A 22240-nucleotide genomic window follows, 5' to 3' on the forward strand; every position below is an offset into this window, starting at 1 on the left:
GCCGTTGTTGCCACGTCATTTGCTTGCGTGTTGCATTTTTCCATGTCATCATCTGCATTTCATCTCCATGCTTTTCAAAACTTGCATCCGTTCGGGTTCCCCCCGTTCTCTCCGTTGTCCGTTCTGAGCCCAACCACACTCGCACGCGCCAGCAGCACTTCCGAAATATTATTTATGAGTGGCATAAAAATGTTCTCGGAATGGGGTGAAAGTTGGCGTGCGGTCTTATTATAGTGTAGGTGGACCGCCTGCCAAATTTTGTCGTATCTGGAGTCCGTTTGATAGTCCAACCGTTATATATACGGCCGGGATATAGCCGGTCTAACATCGGACGTTTTCGGTCTCCGAAAACCCTTGTCGGGCTGCCATCTCTTCTCTCCCCAAAGCCCAAGGCCCCTCTCCACAGCCCACCTGCAACCCAGCAACCCCCTTCGACCGAAGCCGCCGGATCGCCATCGGAGGCTCCGAAACGTTTCAAAACCCCCTCAAACCGTAGCCCCTGCTATATATGGTACCCCATAGTCCATTTTGGGCATCCCCTAGCCTCCACCTACCTCTAGCCTCTCCCCTCCTTGAAATCCGCGCGTAGCCACCTCCCCCCGCCACTTGTTGCCGGCCTAGAGGCCAGCCACCAACTGCGCCGCCGCCTGTGGCCTCTCCCACGCCTCCACATCGCCCCTGCCTCCCGCCTCCCGCAGGGCCCACCGGAGCCCATCACAGGCCCGCCCGGGCCAAATCTGGGCCCGGACGAGCCCGCACGCCACCGCCTATGCCCGAGCTCCCGCTACGGCCCCGACCTCCCGCTCGTCCCCGCCAACCACGCCGGCGACTGAAGCGCGTCGTTCTGTGCCGTGCCGCCGTCCCCGGAGCTCTGCCGGAGCTCGACCCTTCTGCTGCCCTGCGCTCTGACTTCACCGGAGACCGCAGCTGCCACCACCAGGAACCGCCTTGGGTGCCACCAGAGAAGCTCTGCCGCGCCAGCCCTTTGCCGCCGCCCTTGTGCTCCGCCCGCCACCGGATCGAGCTCCCGCTGCCGGGAACAGATGGATCCGGCCATCCCCCTCACGCCCCGGCCTCCTCCTCACTGGCTCCGGCAAGCACCAGCCAGATCGAGCCGCCGTAGCCTCCCTGCGTCGTCTCTACTACTCAGGAGGACGTTGCCTCCAGCGCCCCGTGTGGGCCATGACCCCCCAAGGCCCAGCCCAGCTCCAGCCAGCCCAGCCAGGCCTGCCTCCCCGACCCGGGCCAAGGCCTACTAGGTGAGCAGCCCATCCCCGTCTAAACGGCGGCCGTGTGTTTTTTTTAGTTATTTTGCGCCCGCATGTTTTTCCTGAAATATGCCCAAGTCCATAAAAATCATATCATCATGGCATGTTGTGGTGCTTGTAACCTCATGCATGTTGCTCCATTTTGCGTGCATGATATGTCAAAATGTTCATCTCAGAGTGCTCTTCATGATGGTCTAGTTTGCATTCATGGCGATGTTCATATTGATGCCTAAATCTCCATTGCCAAACTGCTATGTGATATAAACTGCTGGAATCTACTGATTGTCAACATCATTTGTGCATCTTGTGAATGCTACAACTTTATCCTTGTCGATGCTATGACGATGATCTTGATATGCACATGTTCTGCTCTTCATGGATCTACCTGTTGGTATGCTTTGCATTCATGTTAGGGTGCAGCTTGATATCTTAATCCATGTTGCAATAGTGCATGTTGGTCTTGTTTTACCATTGCCGAAATGTCTTGTAACCGGGATTTCAAGACTGATCGGGTCTTCCAGGGAGAAGGAATATCCTTCGTTGGTCGTGAGAGCTTATAATGGCTAAGTTGGGACACCCCTGCAGGGTTTAAACTTTCAAAAGTCATGCCCGCGGTTATGTGGCAGATGAGAATTTGTTAATGTCCGGTTGTAGAGAACTTGGCACTTGACTTTTGTCCCATTATATTTGGTAGACCCTTCTTGAATACTATTAATGCTAAGATAGATTGTGAAAAGGATGTTGTTACTATTGGCTTGGGGGATATGTCTCATGTGTTTAATTTTGCTATGTTTCATAGACAACCGCATCATAAAGAATTGCCTAGTAAGGATGAAATTATTGGTCTTGCTTCTATTGTCGTGCCTCCTAATGATCCTTTAGAACAATATTTGCTAGACCATGAAAATGATATGTTTATGAATGAAAGAAGGGTGATAGATGAAGTATTCTTTAAATAGGGACCTATTTTGAAAGACAATTTGCTTGTTGAAATCCTAGGGGATCCTCCACCACCCAAGGGTGATCCCGTGTTTGAGCTTAAACCATTACCTAATACTCTTAAATATGCTTATCTTGATGAAAAGAAGATATATCATGTTATTATTAGTGCTAACCTTTCAGAGCAGGAAGAGGAGAGATTATTGAAAACTCTGAAGAACCACTGTGCTGCTATTGGATATACTCTTGATGAACTTAAGGGCATTAGTCCCACCTTATGCAAACACAAAATAAATTTGGAGAAAGATGCCAAACCAGTTATTGATCACCAATGACGGTTAAATCCTAAGATGGAAGAAGTGGTAAGAAAAGAAATACTAGAGCTCCTGGAGGCAGGTATAATTTATCCCGTTGCTGATAGTCAGTGGTTAAGCCCTGTCCTTAGTGTCCCTAAGAAGGGAGGTATTACTGTCGTTCCTAATGATATAGATGAATTGACCCCACAAAGAATTATGACAGGTTATAGGAAGGTAATTGATTTCCGTAAGTTAAATAAAGCTACTAAAAAGGATCATTACCCTATACCTTTTATTGATCAAATGCTAGAAAGATTATCCAAACATACACATTTTTGCTTTCTAGATGGTTACTCTGGTTTCTCTCAAATACCTGTGTCAGCAGATGACCAAGAAAAGACCACTTTTACTTGCCCTTTAGATAGTTTTTCTTATAGATGTATGCCTTTTGGTTTATGTAATGCACCTGCTACCTTTCAAAGATGCATGATTGCTATATTCTCTGACTTTTGTGAAAAGATTTGTGAGGTTTTCATGGATGATTTCTCCGTTTATGGGTCTTCTTTTGATGATTGCTTGAGCAGCCTTGATCGAGTTTTGCGGAGATGTGAAGATATTAGTATCGTCTTGAATTGGGAGAAGTGTCACTTTATGGTTAATGAAGGTATTGTCTTGGGGCATAAAATTTCTGAAAGAGGTATTGAAGTTGATAAAGCTAAGGTTGATGCTATTGAAAAGATGTCGTGTCCCAAGGACATTAAAGGTATAAGAAGTTTCCTTGGTCATGACGGTTTTTATAGGAGGTTCATCAAGGACTTCTCCAAAATTTATAGGCCTTTGACTAATCTCTAACAAAAAGATATTCCTTTTGTCTTCGATGATGATTGTGTAGAAGTATTTGAAATACTTATGCAAGCTTTGATTTCTGCACCTATTGTTCAACCACGTGATTGAAATTTTCCTTTTGAAATCATGTGTGATGCTAGGGATTATGCTGTAGGTGCTGTTCTAGGACAAAGATTTGATAAGAAACTAAATGTTATTCAGTATGCTAGTAAGACTCTAGACACTGCCCAGAGAAATTATGCTACTACTCAAATAGAATTCTTAGCTGTTGTGTTTGCTTGTGATAAGTTTAGACCTTATATTGTTGATTCTAATGTAATTATTCACACTGATCATGCTGCTATTAAATACCTTCTAGAAAAGAAAGACGTTAAGCCTAGACTTATTAGATGGGTTCTTTTGCTACAAGAATTTGATTTGCATATTATTGATAGAAAGGGAGCTGAGAACCCCGTTGCAGACAACTTGTCTAGGTTAGAGAATGTTCTTGATGACCCAATACCTATTAATGATTGCTTTCCTGATGAACAATTAGTTGTCATAAATGCTTCTCGTACTACTCCATGCTATGTTGATTATGCTAATTACATTGTTGCTAAATTTATACCACCTAGTTTCACATACCAGCAAAAGAAAAAGTTCTTCTATGATTTAAGACATTACTTCTTGGATGACCCACACCTTTATAAAGAAGGAGTAGATGGTGTTATTAGACATTGTGTACCTGAGCATGAACAGGAACAGATCCTATGCAAGTGTCACTCCAAGGCATATGGAGGACACCACGCTAGAGATAGAACTGCACATAAGGTACTGCAATCCGGTTTTTATTGGCCTACTCTCTTCAAGGATGCCCGCAAGTTTTTCTTGTCTTGTGATGAATGTCAAAGAATTGTTAACATTAGTAGACGTCATGAAATGCATATGAATTATTCTCTTGTTATTGAACCATTTGATGTTTGGGGCTTTGATTATATGGGACTGTTTCCTTCCTCTAATGGATATACACATATTCTAGTTGTTGTTGATTACGTTACTATGTGTGTCGGCGTTTTGGGAACGGGGGTCCCCAGACTTGCCTGCCTGCGGCCTGCAGCGTGGCTTAACCAGTGGCCCAGTATAGCCCGTCTTCATCAACAAACACTCAAGACCCTCGGTAGGGGCCAAGCTTCATGGGGCGGACGATGCAAGGCCTCCTCACGGGCGGCCTCAACAGGCAGGCTCGCGAGGAGGCGGAGAGATCAAGGCGAGGGGTATAGCCTGCACAGTGTCCTTGTTTCCTCTTTGGTGCAAAGGGGGCAAGCGCAGGCGCGGAGTAACGAGGCGTCAGGCAAAGGTTTCCATATCGGTGCAACGAGACCAAGGCCAGCAGGACGGCAAGATGATGGTAACCGTGGAGCCCAAGACGGCGTCATCACCAGTGCCTTTGGCAGGCGGAGACCACCTTTATTCAGGATAGCTTGTACTAGTTGCCCCCTTTCAAAATGGTTGTTGTTGGATCCCTTCCCTCTCAATATTTGGGAAGAGGACCAGGGCCTCTATAAATAGGGCTAGCCACCACAGTAGAAGGCATCTGATCCAAACCCAGCTCATCGACACACCACCACAAGAGCACCTCACCTCGCGAGGCTGTTCTTCCTCTGTACTATTCATCATCATCCCAAGAGGCAATCCACCACACCACACACTGGATTAGGGTATTACACCACAACGGTGGCCTGAACCAGTATAAACATTGTGTCTGTTGTGTTGTTCATCGATCTAGCTCAGAAACCACAGTGAGGCTGACGGGGTGTTTCGGTAGGGAGAAGATCTTCATACGCACCCCAGAGTTCAAACATTAAGGGTTTTGCCGGAACCCGATATCCAACATTTGGCGCGCCAGGTAGGGGTGCGCCGGAGCTCTTCCTTCCGTCGGCCCGCTCTCACCAACACCGCGCTTCGCCCTCATGGCGAACAACGCACCTCCGGCTCCGGCGGCCGACGCCAGCGCTGGGGCCAGGGGGCTCCGAGCCTTGGTCCCCGCCTTGCGGTAGGTGTAGTGGCCACACAAGTTTAAGCTTGAGATGCCGCCGCGCTATGACGGCATGGTGGACCCACTGGTTTTCCTGCTGGCGTACGAGGAGGCCGTCCTCAAGACCGAAGGCGACGACAAGGTCATGGCCAACTGGTTTCCCATGGCCCTCACCGGCGTCTCGCGCGTTTGGCTGCTCAACCTGCCAACATCTTCTGGGGCCTCCCGGGAGGAGCTGCGCAACCTCTTCCTCACCCACTATGCGGCGCCGGCACCCCTGGTCGTCGCAGCTCTCCTGGACGGCTCATAGGCGCCACCCTCAGACCGCCATGCTAAGCCATTCTTTCGTCAGATCGGCGCCACCCTCGCGCGTCAAGGGGCTCCCCCGGGTTGGACGGTGCCCAAGACTGACCTGACCTTCAACTCGGACGATCACCCCATCAACACCACTTGCTCAGGCGCTCTCCCGATACTCTTCACGCCTACCATCTGCCAGGTGGACGTCACCAATACCGTCATCAACGGTGGCACCGGCCTCAACATGCTCTCGGTGGAGGCCTTCAGCCTCCTCCATGTACCGCTGGAACGGCTCCAACCTAGCAAGCCCTTCTTAGGTGTCATAGGCGGTTCCTCCAGCTCCCTGGAGCAGATCCGCCTCGCTGTAACCTTCGGCACCCATGACAACTACTGCACGGAGCTGATCGACTTTGACATTGCCCGCGTCAGCCTCCCGTACAATGCCATCCTCGGATACCCTGCTTTGGCTCGATTCATGGCAGCGACCCACTCGGCCTACAACCTCATGAAGATGCCCGGGAGCAGCGGCTTCCTCACCGTAGCTTGAGATACCAAGGATGATCTGCTGGCGCTCAAGATCGCCCTCAAGACAACCGCAGCGGCGCAGCCTGCCGGCACGGACACCCCCAAGGCCAAGGGGGATGCGTCGACCAAGAAGAAGCAGCTGTTCACCCAGGACAAGGCGGAAACGAAGCAGGTGCCAGTTGAGGAGGATGAGTCCTCAGGCGCCACCTTCACCATAGATGCCAACCTCGACCTCGACCAAGAGGATGCGCTAGTGAAGTTCCTACGCTCGAACAAGGATGTGTTTGCGTGGGAACCCAAGCAGCTAGCGGGGGTCCCAAGGGAGGTGATTGAGCAACACCTGAATGTGTGCACCAATGTACGCCCCATGAAGCAGAAAGCAAGGCGACAATCCACCAAGAAGCCGGACTTCATCATCCAAGAAACCCGCAAGCTAGAGGCAGCGGGTGTTATTCGCGAGGTTCGCTACCCCGAATGGTTGGAAAACCCTGTTGTTGTGCCAAAAAAGGGAGGAAAGGAGCGCATGTGTGTCGACTTCACCAACCTCAACCAGGCCTACCCTCAAGACCCGTTCCCGCTCCCCCGCATCGACCAAATTGTTGACTCCACCGCCGAGTGCGACCTCCTGTGTTTCTTGGATGCGTTTTCGGGTTATCACCAAATCAAGATGGCGGTAGAAGACATGGAGAAGACAGCCTTCCTGACCCCATGTGGGGTGTACTACTACACCTGCATGCCGTTCGGGTTGTGCAACGCAGGCGCAACCTTCCAGCGGCTGATGCACATCGCCTTAGGCCGGCAGCTCGGGAAAAACGTCGAGGCTTACATCGACGACATTGTAGTGAAGTCTCGGGAGGCGAAGACCTTGATCCAGGATCTGGAGGAGACCTTCGCGAGCCTTGGCAAGGTGGACCTGCGACTCAACCCGGAGAAGTGCGTGTTTGGCGTTCCTTCCGGCAAGCTTCTAGGCTTCCTCGTGTCCCACAGGGGGATCGAGGCCAACCCGAAGAAGGTCAAGGCAATCGAAGACATGAGTCCACCGCAAACCCTTAGAGAAATGTAGAAGCTCGCCAGATGCGTAACTATGTTAGGACGCTTCATCTCCAAGCTGGGGGAGCGTGCCCGGCCTTTCTTCAAGCTGATGAAGAAGAAGATCCAGTTTGAGTCGACATAGGAGGCCGACCAAGTGTTTCAAGACCTCAAGAAATATCTGACTAGCCCTCATGTGATGGTGGCACCGCGCCCTCTCGAGTCCCTGGTGCTCTACCTCGCTGCCACACCCTACTCCGTCAGCGCAGCTCTAGTGGCGTTCAGGACGAGCGCCAGGTCAAGGCTGCGTTGTGACCGGCCACAGCCCCGGTCGCGGCGGCACAAGACCAAGAAGGCCTCACGAGGACCATGACCTCGGTGGATGGAGAGCATCCTCAGCAGGAAGACGCCCTTAGGGCTGAAGAGGCCGCGCCAGGCAGCAAGGCGCTATGGTCTCCGTCGTCTCAGGAGGCGCCTCACCCTCTGGAGGGCACATACCTTGCCAGCACACCCACCCTTGTCAAGCATCCGGTGTACTTTGTCATCACGGTGTTGCAGGATGCAAGGGCACGATACCCCATGCCTCAGAAGCCCTTGCTCGCGCTATTGGTGGCCTCGCATAAGCTGTAGCACTACTTTCAAGGTCACCCCATCAAGGTCATCTCGGCCTACCCACTAGAAAGGGTACTCAGGAGCCCCAACTCCGCTGGAAGGGTCGCCGAATGGAACATCGAGCTGCAAGCGTTTCAGTTGGAGTTCAGCACAACCAGGGTCATCAAGGGAGCCGCACTTGCAGATTTTGTGGCGGAATGGACAGAGGCGCCATGGCTCGAAGGAGGGGAGGATCAGTCACTTTCCCCAGGAAGTGAGGCACCAGATGGCTGGGTCATGTACTACGATGGAGCATTCTCACGGCAGGGTGCAGGGGCTGGCGCGGTGCTTATATCCCCCACCCAGGACAAGCTCTATTATGACATGCAGCTCTGTTTCCAGCAGGGCGAGAAGGTCTCCAACAACTGTCGGCGTTCTGGGAACGGGGGTCCCCAGACTTGCCTGCCTGCGACCTGCAGCATGCCTCACCAGTGACCCAGTATGACCCGTCTTCATCAACAAACACAAAAGACCATCGCGAGGGGCCAAGCCTCATGGGGCGAATGACACAAGGCCTCCTCAGGGGCGGCCTCGCTAGGCAAGCTCGCGAGGAGGTGGAGAGATCAAGGCAAGGGCTACCTCGCGAGGTGCTCATGACGCAAGCCATGAGGATCAACACCAGGCGGGCGCCAGCCTGCGGAGTGTCCTCGTTTCCTCTTTGGTGAAAAGGGGCAAGCGCAGGCGCGGAGTACCAAGGCATCAAGCAAAGGTTTTCATATCGGTGCAACGAGACCAAGACCAGCAGGACCGTAGGATGGAGGTCACCGTGGAGCCCAAGACGGCGTCATCACCAGTGCCTTTGGCAGTCGAAGACCACCTTTAGTCAGGATAGCTTGTACTAGCTGTCCCCTTTGGCTGTTGTTGGCTTCCTTCCCTCTCAACATTTGGGAAGAGGACCATGGCCTCTATATATAGGTCTAGCCACCACAGTAGAAGGGGGGGTCAAGTTCATCCGCATACCAGCACCACAAGAACACCCCTCGTGAGGCAGTTCTTCCTTTGTACTGTTCATCATTAGCCCAAGATGCAATCCACCACGCCACACACTGGATTAGGGTATTACACCACAACGGTGGCCCGAACCCGTATAAACCTCGTGTCTCTTGTGTTGCTCATCATGCTAGCTTAGATTCGCGGCGAGGTTGTGTGCGTGTTTCAGTAGGGAGAAGATCTTCACGCGCACCCCAGAGTTCGAACCTTAAGGGTTTTGCCGGAACCCGATATCAAACATTTGGTGCGCTAGGTAAGTGTGTTCCGGAATCTTTTCTCCGCTAATTTGCGTCCCATTGCTTCGTCGCATCCATGGCAGACGCTCGCTGGGCTCGCGCCGAGCGTCCGGCTGCTCTCGCCACCCGCGTCGCCCAGACGACTCCCATCGATGGCCCTCCTCGTCATTCTTCGTCTCCTGCCGCCAACGCATCCACCGGCCCGACGGGGAATGAGTAGCAAGCATCTTCGCGGCACCCCTCGGTGCGGTAGGAAGGCCGCATCGCCACTCTGTCACTGACCCTAGCTGGTTCGTCGTCTCATGCTCGTCGCGCTCCCATGGACGCGTAGGCCGCATTGCACCTGGCACGTGAGCTCCTGCACTACCGCCCTGTCGACGACCTCTACGAGGAGTGGCTCGCTCACATCACCGAGCTCGTCAGTGCCGCGGGGGGCTCTCCTGCGCCGTCTCTCTCACTACCTCACCCTCCATCATGCATGGGCACACGGCTCAGGGAGCGCCTCCGCCACCTCCTCCGCAAGAAGGCGCCCTGGCTCCAAGGCGCGCGGCCACTGGACGTGACCCACCGCGTCCGGCACCCGCGCGGCAAGAAAGAAGCTGCCAAGAAATTCCTCAGGCCCAGAAGGCGCTGACGTGCTCCCTGCACCAGCACGTCAAGACCGCATCCCTGCACCAGCATGACAAGACCCCGCGCTGCCCCTGGCGGCGGCGCACAAGAACCATCAAGAGCAAGCCCCGCATCAGCAAAAGGCTCCCGTGGTCACAACAGGATGCCGTGCCTTCACCACCAAGCAGCGCAGTGTCGCCTGGCCCGGCAAGTTCAAGCCGGATCTGCCTCCTCGCTACGACGACACTGCCGACCCCATAGAGTTCCTGCAGCTCTATGAGCTGGGCATCGAGGCGGCCAATAGAGATGAAAAGGTCATGGCGAACTGCTTTCCCATGGCGCTCAAGGACGGTGCCTGCACTTGGCTCCTAAACCTGCCTCCCGGCTCGATCTCCTCTTGGGACGAGATGTGCAGCTGTTTCATCGCCAACTTCCAGGGAACTCGTGATGGCCCTCTGGCCGTGGGTGACCTGCGCCGCATCAAGAAGCAGCCTGGAGAGACCCTGCAGAAGTACATCCAGCACTTCAACAATGCTCGCCTCAAGATCCCCAAGGTGACAAAGGAGGCCATGATCTCAGCGTTTTCTGACGGCATCCGTGACGTCAAGATGAAGGAGGAGCTCGCCATCCACGAGGATCTGTGCACATCTCTGGAGCTATTCAACCTGGCGACCAAGTGCGCAAGATCTGAGGAAGGGCGCCTCTCCATCTTCGAGCTTCCAGCCGCTGACCCAGAAGAGAAGAAGGCCAAGGCCAAGGACGTGAAGCGCAAAGGAGCAGTTGTACTCGCAGCAGAACCAGACACGAAGCGCGGCAGGGACCAGCAGGAGTCATCCAAGGGTAGCCGATTCTGCACCTACCAAAACCTCTACACCCACAACACCAACGAATGCCAGGAGCTTAGGACCGTTCGAGAAGGACACATCAGTCAACGCCCCGAGGGCAACAACCGGGGCTACGGCTGAGGAGGAGGAAGAGGCGGAGGACGACGGGACGACCGAGGCCCTCGCCAGGAGTGGCGTGACCGACCTTGCAAGGATCGCTGGTAGGACCAACCTCGTGAGGGAGCTTGGACGGATCAGCCTCGCGAGGATCGCCCGCAGGGCAACGCAGGCCTTCCTCCTTTGCCACCACTGCCAAGAAGGAATGATGACCACCACCAAGACAAGGGGGCTGGGGGCTTCCAGCAGGCGCGTGCTATCGCTTGCATCATGGGCGGTGACCAGGCCCCAGCCTCTCAGCGCATCTTCAAGCAGTTTGCTCGCGAGGTGAATGCAGTCCTCCACAAGCTCGAGGCCATGCGCCCTCTAAGGTGGTCCATGTGCGCCATCACTTTCAGCTCAGCGGATCAACTCAAGTGTGCGGCTACAGCTGGCGTCCTCCCAATGCTTTGTTCCCCAGTCATCAGCAACGTGCAAGTTACCAGGGCCCTCATCGATGGCAGCGCAGGGCTCAACGTTCTGTCCGTCAAGATCTTCAACAACCTTCAAGTGCCATATGAGCAACTTCAGCCTACCAAGCCTTTCTCAGGTGTTACTGCCGGCTACACTACCCCGATAGGGCAGGTCCGCCTCCCTGTCACTTTTGGACAGTGCAACAACTACCACACCGAGCTCATCGACTTCGATGTTGCGCACATTCGCCTGCCATACAATGCCATCCTCGGGTATCCAGCCCTGGACAAGTTCATGGATGTGACCCACCATGGCTACAATGTCCTCAAGATGCCAGGAAGCGGCGGAATCATCACAGTCCCCTGCAAAGAGAAGGATACAGTGTGCTCCCTCGAGCGCGCCTTCCAAGCTGCATCAATCGAGGACCCAAACAGCAAGGGCGAGAACCCTCCAGAGGCAGTTCCCAACAAGAAGAAAACATCGCCCAGCTCAAGGCCTTAGGAGGTTGGCATTTCAGGAGGTGCCGCATCAGGATCTGCGCACGCGCAAGGGGCACCTCCCTCCATCACATAGGAAGGCGCGCCTGACGCCCCCCTCGGGCAGGGCTCGGGGGCTCTCTTCTGGAGGGCCTCATACTTTGCCAAGATCACAAGGGAGGCGCTCGGGCACCACTTGGAGGCGTGCTTCACTGCACGTTTCCCTCAGGAAGGCGTGGGGCGAGGAAGGCCCAACCTTCAGGAGTTCATCACCAAGGCTACTCAAGAGCTTCAGGAATCAAGAGTCATACACGGCGATCGCTGTCTGCCAGGCGTAGCTCCCCATCCAGGTGAGAATGGCGGGCTACGCGTCTACATCGACTTCCCAGGGCTCAACCGAGCTGCATCTCAGGAGCGCCTCTGGCCTTCGCGTGTGGGACGTTGCGAGGGTCTGCCGCACAGCTACGTTCGCATGCCTTTCGCCCTGCCAAACGCGGCTGCTACTCGCCAGCGCCATCTGCAGAGCATTCTGGCAGCTAAGGAGGCCAGGCATCACGCGGTCCTTGTGGAGATGGAGATGGTCCTCGAGGAACCGCCTGGACCCCCAGAGCCTCCCGAGGCTCAGTGCTCCGGTGGCTCATGAGGATCGGCTTCTTCACCGTGCACCTTCAGCTACTCCAACACCCCCTCTACAATGATACCAGGTGACATCTTTCGAGTTCATTTCAGCTGGGAGCGCCCTTAGGGCTGCATCATTCCCATGTCGTGTGGGTCCGTCCCTGTGGCATGTATCCCTTTTGCTTATGTCTTTAGTTTGCCTTATTGGGGGCTCCCCTCGGGCTACATCATCCCCTAAGCCGCTCGGGCTTGACCTAGTGGCATGTATCCCTCCTGCTTTTATCTAAGCTGATTTGCCCTTCATGCTTAACCTGCCTGTGATTATCGCCTGCTCGATTGACACCTGCCTCTGGAGCTGCTTATGCTGGCACGGTGCTTGTGCATGGGTCCGTCCCTACAACGTCGACAAATCTGAGTGGTCGAGCTCTAACCCACGGCAGCCCCCAAGCGTCAACTTACCAGGCCCTCAGTGCCCTCACCTTCCCTCTCGGAGCAACCAATGGCCGGTCGGCAATCTTAATGGCAACCTGTGCTTTTCTCGTGTTGGTTTACAAGAACCTCCTGAGGTCAACAACGGGTGGCACCACGAGCTCTCTCTTTCTTTCCCGCGCAATCGGCTTGCACGTTAAAAGGGGGCTCCTGAGCATCGCGACTCAGGAGCTCTTACTAGCTCTCCAGCCCTCACCCCCTGGCCTTGTCCACGGCATCACGACCAGGCATACTAGTGGCGGCTGAGCTCGCTCGAGGGCTGGGACCTGAGGACGTAGAGCACTAAGGAGAGTGTGGGGAAGAGAGGAGAAGCTCGCGAGGGCCTAACCCAGCTGCATCCCAGTTGCCGATGTGCAATTCTGGTGTAATGCGAAGGAACGACTCCATGCTTTCGACATAAGTTTCGCACCAGCGATAGCTAATTGATGTGACACAAAATTTCCACCTAATTCGGCTCTGTGACGGCAACGTTGCCTTCCTTTCTCATCTCTTGGCGGCTGCTTGTGTGCTAAAGGGGACCTCCTGATCATCGCGCCTCAGGGGCTCTTACTGGACCTCGGGCCGCTCACCTCCTGCCTTTGACCACGGCATCGCGACCTGGCATACCAGCGAGGCTGAAGCCTGCCTGGGGACTGGGACCTATCAGCGTAGAGCACCAAGTCGTCGTGAGATTGGAAAGGGGGAACCAAGCCGGGACAAGACAAGCATCTGCGCCGCTTCATAATAAGGATAATACCAACAAAAGACATCGCGGACCCTTTACATGCCGCCATGGGGTGTTTTCTCGATTCCTCGCAGGGAACAAAAGACAGGAATCCTAAGGTGCCCATGGCCGATGCTATCATCAAAAGTGGGCCATGGGGGGCCGGCGCCAACCCTATCTAGATTAGCCGCGCCGGCGGCTTGATGCAGCCGCCTTGCTCTGAGCACGACGCGAGCTCAGGGGCACGTAGTTGTCGTCGCTCGTCTCCGGAGTGGCGAAGTGCTCGGGAGAGTCGCTGGACTCCCAGGCATCGCCGCCGCTGCCAGAGGAGCCGTTGGCGAAGCGGGTGGCAGGCCTAGCCCTTGCCACGTTGATGTCCTGGCTGCCTCCTCTGGGGTAGCACTCCAGCCGGTGGCCTTCTGCGTCGAAGACCGTGAAGAGCATCAAGGAGGCTCCATCGTATTCGAAATGAATCAGGAGGGCACCCCCTGTTCGGTAGACCTGGGCAATCTCTCCCCAGCCTCGGGTCATGAAGACCTTGCCTGGAGCGACGACTTCAACATCCGCTTCGGTCGCTGGAGCACCGCAGCCGGCATGCTGCAGCCAAAGCTTGAGAGGCCCCCTCAGCGGCATCTCGAAGGCGAAGAATGGAGGGAAGCGGATCCAGGTGCTTGGAGGTATCACGGCGTGCAACACAAGCTCGCGAGAAGAGTCCGCGGCGTGGACTCCGGGTGCAACAGCGTGCGCTGCCATGGCTTGTCGACCTCGCCTGCGACGCGAGTGGCGTCGCTCGTCGCCTCCCTCTCCAGGGCCCTCGGCCCATGTGTACAGGGGTAGCGGGAACCTAGGAGGTGGCCGCTCGCACCAAGGCCTCGTCATCTCCGGCCTCGCAACCTCGTCGCGGCAGCACGGGACCAACGGTTTCTTCGGCGGGGGCAGGTCAGGCACCTCCTGGAGGGCCTTTCCTTTCTCTTCAGCTGAGAACCGGCAGATCGGTGCCATTGGCATCGAGAGCGGAGGCGGAGCAAGGGAGCAGAAGCAGGTGAGCAAGAAGAGATGGACAACGGGGGCTCACGCCTCTCCGTATTTATAGTCTAGAGGAGGCCAACCATCGTCATGCACGATCATGGGTAATGATGACTCTTTTTGCATGTAGCAGGGACTCGTCAAATCGGGCAGTTGCCGAGGCAACGTGGGGAAGCGGAGACGCCCATATCCGATAAATCGCCACGCGGCGACCAAGGTCGCAGGCTGTTGGGGCCTGTGGCGCTCCGCACTTGCCGTTTGGCTTCGCTGCTAAGCCAAGTCTGAGCGCGCCTTGGGCCCGGGGGCTGCTGTTGGTGTTCAGGGAATGGGGGTCCTCAGACTTGCCTTCCTGCGGCCTACACCGTGGCTCACCAGTGCCCCAGTACGGCCCTTCTTCATCAATAAACACTCAAGACCCTCGCGACGGTCCAAGCCTCGCGGGGCGAATGACACAAGGCCTCCTCAGGGGCGGCCTCGCCAGGCAGGCTCACGAGGAGGCAGAGAGATCAAGGCAAGGGCTACCTCATGACGCAAGCCATGACAATCAACACCAGGAGGGCACCAGCCTGCGTAGTATCCTTGTTTCCTCTTTGTTGCAAGGGGGGCAAGTGCAGGCACGGAGTACCGAGGCATCAAGAAAAGGTTCCCATATCGGTGCAACAAGACCAAGACCAGTAGGACGACAGGACGGAGGTCACCATGGAGCCTAAGACGGCGTCATCACTAGTGCCTTTGGCAGTCGAAGACCACCTTTAGTCAGGATAGCTTGTACTAGTTGTCCCCTTTCAAAATGGTCGTTATTGGCTTCCTTCCCGCTCAACATTTGGGAAGAGGACCAGGGCCTCTATATATAGGGCTAGCCACCACAGTAGAATGGGGAATCAAGTTCATCTGCATACCACCACCACAAGAACACCCCTCGCGAGGCAGTTCTTCCTCTGTACTATTCATCATCAGCCCAAGAGGCAATCCACCACACCACACACTGGATTAGGGTATTAGACCACAACGGTGGCCCGAACCAGTATAAACCTCGTGTCTCTTGTGTTGTTCATCGTGCTAGCTTAGATTCGCGGTGAGGTTGTTGGCGTGTTTCGGTAGGGAGAAGATCTTCGTGCGCACCCCAAAGGTCGAACCTTAAAGGTTTTGCCGGAACCCGATATCTGACAACAACATAGCAGAATACAAGGGCCTCATAGTAGGCCTAAAAGCTGCGGCAGCACTGGGGGTGAAGCGCCTCATCATCAAGGGCGATTCACAGCTCCTCGTCAACTTCTCCAACAAGGTGTACGACCCGAAGGACGAGCACATGGAAGCATATCTTGCGGAGGTGCGCAGGATGGAAAAGCAGTTTTGGGGGCTGGAGTTGCAGCATGTGCAGACGCACAAACCAAGAGGCTGATGACATTGCTAGGAGGGCATCCAGGTGGCTGCCTCAGGATCCTGGCGTTTTCGAGGAACGGCTCTTCAAGCCATCGGCGGCACCGTCACTTTCAAGCACAGCACAACCTCGGGAGGAACTCCCTCAGCCACCTACCACAGGAGCCCCGACCTGTGGCCCGACCTCAGGAGCACGCTTACTCTTGGCGCTACAACCTCAAGAGGGATGCTGGACCACGGAATTCAAGGACTACCTGATGCAAGGGATGCTGCGAGAGAAAGAGGAGGACACGGAACGCGTGGCCCGGCAGGCCATGGCCTACTGCATCCAAGACGGCGAGCTCTACTGGAAGCGGCCAAATGACGTTTCCTTATGTTGCATCCTCAGGGAACAGGGGAAGGAATTACTGGCTGACATACACGTTGGAGATTGCGGACACCACTTATCATCACGGACCCTCGTCGGCAAGGCGTTTCATAGCGGGTTCTACTGGCCTACAGCACTCAACGACGCGATCGAGCTAGTGAAGTCCTGCGAAGCCTGCCAATTCCATGCCAAGCAGATCCATCAGCCAGCTCAGGGCCTGCAGGCCATCCCGCTCTCGTGGCCGTTCGCGGACTAGGGGCTAGATATCTTGGGCCCATTTCCTCGAGCGCCTGGGGGCTATCGCTACCTCTACGTGCCATCGACAAGTTCACCAAGTGGGCGGAGGTGGAAGCCGTCCGCACCATCCCAGCCGGTTCTGTAGTCAAGATCATCAAAGGGCTCGTGAGCTGGTTTGGGGTCCCAAACTGCATCATCACCAACAACGGTTCGCAGTTCACCAGCAATCTCTTCAAAATGTATTGTGCTAACCTTGGAACGCAGATATGCTACGCTTCGGTGGCGCGCCCCCAGAGTAAGGGCTAGGCCGAACGCGCCAACACGGAGGTCCTGAGGGTCCTCAAGACCAGGACCTTCAAGAAGAAGCTGGAGGCCTGCAACAGGGGCTGGTACGATGAGCTCCAGTCCGTGATGTGGTCCATCCGCACTACCGCACTAAGCCAACTGGCGAGACCCTGTTCTTCCTCGTCTATGGAGCAGAAGTGGTTCTCCGTCATGAGGTTAGGAGTCGCTCCGCACGGATCCTAGACTTTGATGAGGCACAGCAGGACGCCATGCGAGGGATGGACCTCGTGCTGGGGGAGGAACGCCACCATGAAGCTACGCTACGGGCAACAAGATACCAGCAGGTGCTGCGGCGGTATCACTGCCGCAACATCCGCCCTAGGACTCTCGAGGTAGGTGACCTCGTACTCAGGCGGGTGCTCTCCAGGGAAGGGCTGCATAAGCTCTCGCCCATGTGGGAGGGCCCGTTCAAGGTTGTCCATGTTTCCAGGCCTGGCGCCGTGCGCCTAGAGACTCAGGAAGGGGTGCCCATCCCAAATGCCTAGAACATTCAGCACCTCCGGAAGTTCTACCCTTGAAGAAAGGCACAATACCTGTGAAGAAGGCTCGGTGCCTGTAAAGCTCGCCGCCCGAAGAAAGGCCCCGTGCCTGTGAAGAAGGCCCAGTGCCTGTGAAACTCGCCGCCCGTAACACTCTCACGTAATAATGAGTTGGGGATGTACATGCCCCGGAGTCTCCGGAGTGCCGCCCTCGGGCCTCGGGGGCTCCCGCCCACGCCCAGTGGCAGCACTTAGCTCCGCGCTGGTGAGAAGATGTCGAAGACTAGACTAGGTACCGGACGTGGCTTTTCATTTGCTTTCCGCAGTTGGCTTGTTCTCCCTTGTTTTAACCTTTATTGAAGTTGCTTCTAGTGTTATTTGTCGTCTTCAGCTCCTGTTCTCTGTTTTCGGCTTTTGTCTGGCTCGCTCTCTCTCTCTCTCTCTTGCAAACCTCGCGAGGGGGCTGCACGGGCGCCCTCGTGAGCCCTTCCTCTCCTGATTTTCGTGAGGCTCACTTGTTCGAGTTCACAGCGGGAGCACCTCTCCTGGTCCATGCCCCTCGGGCATCGCGACACAAAGCACCGGGCCATAGCCGGCAACCCACGCGACCAAGGTTCGGAAATGATTCTCCCAACAGATTTTTTAGCTCTTAAGGCACCCGGCGAGGCCTCAAGAATGCACCTCACAAGGCAGAAGCTACTAAAAATGTCTCGAGCTAAGTTGTTCCTACATGCAGGCACATAACAACGAAACCATAACACAACACATGAACAATAAATGTAGTACGATAATTAGGGGATCATAGTCTGTTGCACGCCCCCATGGGGCTCCATACTTCTCTCTCTCGATGCAGGAAAAGGAGGAAAACAAAATAAAAACAGTGCGCGCCTTGCAACAGCTCGCGAGGAGGGGTCCGCGTCGTCCTCCTGAGCTCGATTAGACTCTGCCTTGCACTTCACAGGGGCGCAGCAAAGGGACGACCCACTACCGCCCTCGAAGCGGGCGCGACGGCGTGGTGGCTGATCGCGGCCACCGTTGGAGGAGCTGTCATCGAAGGAGGAGCCGCTGAAGCTCGATGAGCTGCGGTCGCTGCCAGGAGCCGGTTCGCCTTTGTCACGGCCGTCGCCAAGGCCGAGCACCTCGTCGCCATCATCGTCTATAGGGCAGCACCCAACACGGCGGCCATCTTCTCCGGACACCCTCACATAGAGGGTCGTGTCGCCATCGTACTTGAAGTGGAGTGTGCATTGCCTGCCCAGGCCACGCGCGCGGGCAAATGTCTGCTAGCCCCGAGCCAGGGCCACATTTCCGGCGGCGGAGATCTCAACCGCGACCCAGGAGGCCCTGCTGCAGCAGCCGTCCGCCTAGAACCAGAGGCCGCCGGGGCCAGCGGCCAGCAGTTCACCGGCATAGAAGAGAGGGAGCTGGAGCCAGTTGCCGGCCGGGTTGTCCGACCACACAACAAACTCCGGCAGCACCTCTACCGAATGGAAGCGCGACCGGGGAGGCCACACAGCCACGGCACGCCTTCCCCCACCAACTGGGCTGCCTCGACATGGGCGGCCACCAGCACGTGAGGGGCCACCGCCGCGACCACGGGAAGCCATGCCGGGGGTCGCGAGATTCTTGCGAGGACGACTGTGGCCGCGCTTGGGCAGACGAGAGCCAGGCCCCTCCTAGCGAGCCTTCCCCTTCTTCACGGCCAAGAACCTCTGCACGGGCGCCATGGGGGCTGCAAGTAGCAGGAGCGAGGAGGGAGAAGAAGCAGGCAGAGCAAGAGGAGATGGGCAACGGGGGCTCTCGACTCTCCGTATTTATAGTCCCACGGAGGCCAACCGTCGACCTCCACGATCATAGGTAATGATGACTCTTTTTGCATGCAGCAGGGACTCGTCAAATCAGGCAGTTGCTGAGGCAGTGTGGGGAAGCGGACACGCCCACGTCCAATCAGTCGCCACGCGTTGACCAAGGCCGTAGGCTGTGGGGCCCCGCGGTGCTCCGCACTTGCCATTTGGCTTTGCTGCTAAGCCAAGTCCGAGCGCGCCTTGGGTCCGGGGGCTACTGTCAGTGTTCTGGGAACCGGGGTCCCCAGACTTGCCTGCCTGCGGCCTACAGCGTGGCTCAACCAGTGGCCCAGTACGACCCATCTTGGTCAACAAATACTCAATACCCTCATGATGGGCCAAGCCTCACGGGTCGGACGATGCAAGGCCTCCTCAGGGGCTGCCTAACCAGCCAGGCTCGCGAGGAGGCGGAGAGATCAAGGCGAGGGGTACCTCACGAGGTGCTCATGACGCAAGCCATCACTACAAAAAAAAAATCACTTCCGTGATGATACGTGTTTATCACAGTAGGTCGCGTTTTTGTCATGCATGTACATCCATGACGATTTTATGACAAAATCAAGATAGTCATTCCTGTGATGTCGTAGAAGTGTTCCATGACATTACCAAAATTATCATTATGGAAGTGTCCACTTCCATGATGATAAACCACGCGTCACATAAGTGCTTTTGTCAAGGGTGCCCGACATGTGGCAGCCACCATAACGGAACGCCGATAAGCTATCGGGTCGGGTTTTGGATCCGATAACCCGTTAACAGCCCCGACCATTGGCGATTATGCACGTGTAAAATCATCATTGGCTGGAGTAGACTTGTGTCGGCTCCGCATTGGCACAGGTGTCACTCATCCAATGGGCAAGACGCGCCTATTATATGTTGACACATGGACCGACCCATCAAGTTTAAATGGGTCGGCCCAACTAAAGGCCCACAAGATTTTGCAGACCATAATGGGTCGACCCAGCTAAAGGACCACGAGATTTTGCGGACCATAATGGGCCGGCCCAGCTAAAGGCCCACAAGATTTTGCGGACCATAATGGGCCGACCAGGTAAAGGCCCACAAGATTTTTGTGTGCCATAATGGGCCGGCCCAGGTAAAGGCCCACAAGATTCTTGTGGATCATTATGGGCCGGCCCAGCTAAAGGCCCACGAGATTTAGCCAACATTAATGGGCCGACCCAGCTGTAGGCCCACAAGATTTTGAGGACCCTAGTAGTCCGGCCCATTAACTGACTGCCATGTTTTGGGGCAAATGCCGGCCCATATTTGATCCGGTCCATTAATGGCCTTCCATGTTTCGGGCCTAATAATGGCCCATATGAGATCCGGCCCGTTAAAAGCCTACCATGTTCTGGGCCAAATTACGGCCCAGATCAGGTCCGACCCTTTAAGAGGCTTTGGGCTAAATTATGGCCCATATCAGATTCGGCGCGTCAACTGGACGCTATGCTTTTGGGCCCACTTACTAAAGGCCCATTTAGTAATTCGGCCTGATATTAGTTTCATCCTGTTAAGGGCCCATTTAACATTTCGGCCCTATGTTAATTTCGGCCTGTTAAAAGCCCGTCAAATAGTTGGGCCTAACTACGGTCCGGTTTGCATCCGGCCTGCACGCAGCCGATATCTGATTGGGCCAAACAAGGACTGAGACAATTTTGGCATGTTAAAAGCCTGTGATTTGATTCACACAATCATGGGTCGGGGTCCATTTCGGGCTGCTGCCGGCCCGTGAGCTGTTTGGCATGTTTCAGGCCCAACCTACTTCTCAGCCTCCTCAAAGCCCATTGAGTTTTCTTGTGAAAAGAGGGCCGGGGGTTACTCGGCCTATTAAAGGCCCGAATCTACTAGTGGGTCAGTTTACTTTTGGCCTTTTAATGGACCAAGAGGATGGAGCCCATGATGCGGATCATACACCATGATTGCATGACGGCCCGATTATGTACCGTAGTTTTATGGTTTGGCCAGTTTACTACGAAGATAGGATATATATATACAGTAAAATACCTGCAGCATCGTGAGTAAGAAAAAACCTAGACTATACAATAAAGAAATTATGGCATATTACATCCACTGGGCATCAAAGTTCGCCACTATGATAATAAAGCACAAGCAGACAGCAGATTACATACACTGGGCATCAAAGATCGCCACTAGTGCAAATAAACACACCGACAAAATAATAAACAAAACCGACAGCACTTCAATAGAGTTCAAGAATGGTTAGCCCTGCTGGGGAGCTGCAGCGCAAGCAGCTGAGCAAGCTGATCAGAGTGCACTTGTTCAACACTTATATCTTCCTGACTCTGAATGATAAACAAGCAGACAGTGACATGTTTTGCACATAAAAGTACCAGTGCTGACAATTCATCACATTTCTCACTGATGAATAAAGTGACATGGTTTAAAATTGCATTAACACAATATGGTATTGTTCAGGTTAAGACATGGCAGGAAATGACATTGTGAAGGAGTTGGCAGTTTCACGACACCACTGAATTCCAGATCAAGAACTCATAAGTATCAATGGTTAGTGTGTTGTCAATTTATCCCATTTCATATTGACAAATAAAGAGATGGTTTAAATAATAGTAGAATGATATGACATTGTACATAGTTAAGACATTGCAAAATATGACATTGTGATGTAGTGGGTAGGTTCACCACACCACTGGATTACGGATGAAGAACAGAAGCATACATGCAGTGCAAAAGAAGATCACTTGCTCTGTATAGTTTAATTTACATGGTATGAAGAAGGAACTTGGTTGTTCAACTAAAAACATAAATTGAGAAGGACAAACTTTTGTTTATGAACTACATAATAAACTTTAAACATGCAATTTGATGCAAACACCAAAAATAAACGGTTGTTGCAGTCATGCCTAACCAAATATACGTAACAAAGTTTGAAGGCTTGAGAAGAACAAACTTACATTGTTGGTGAAGACAGGCTCTATAAAGCCCTTGTCCATGCTAATGGGGGGCAATTTAAGAAGTTTACCACAGAATCTTCTTCATAAGCATTGCCTTTATTCTACATTTTGTTAAGAGTAAATATAGATGTGATAATATACAAAAAATGGAGAATATTTAAGATAAATGTAAGTGCGGCGATACGGGCAAAAGGTACAGCCAAGAGCAATGCACAGCTATACTTCTTCAGTTCCAACCTTATGGTA

This window comes from Triticum aestivum, chromosome 4B (genome assembly GCF_018294505.1).
Source record: "Triticum aestivum cultivar Chinese Spring chromosome 4B, IWGSC CS RefSeq v2.1, whole genome shotgun sequence".
NCBI classification, from domain to species: domain Eukaryota; kingdom Viridiplantae; phylum Streptophyta; class Magnoliopsida; order Poales; family Poaceae; genus Triticum; species Triticum aestivum.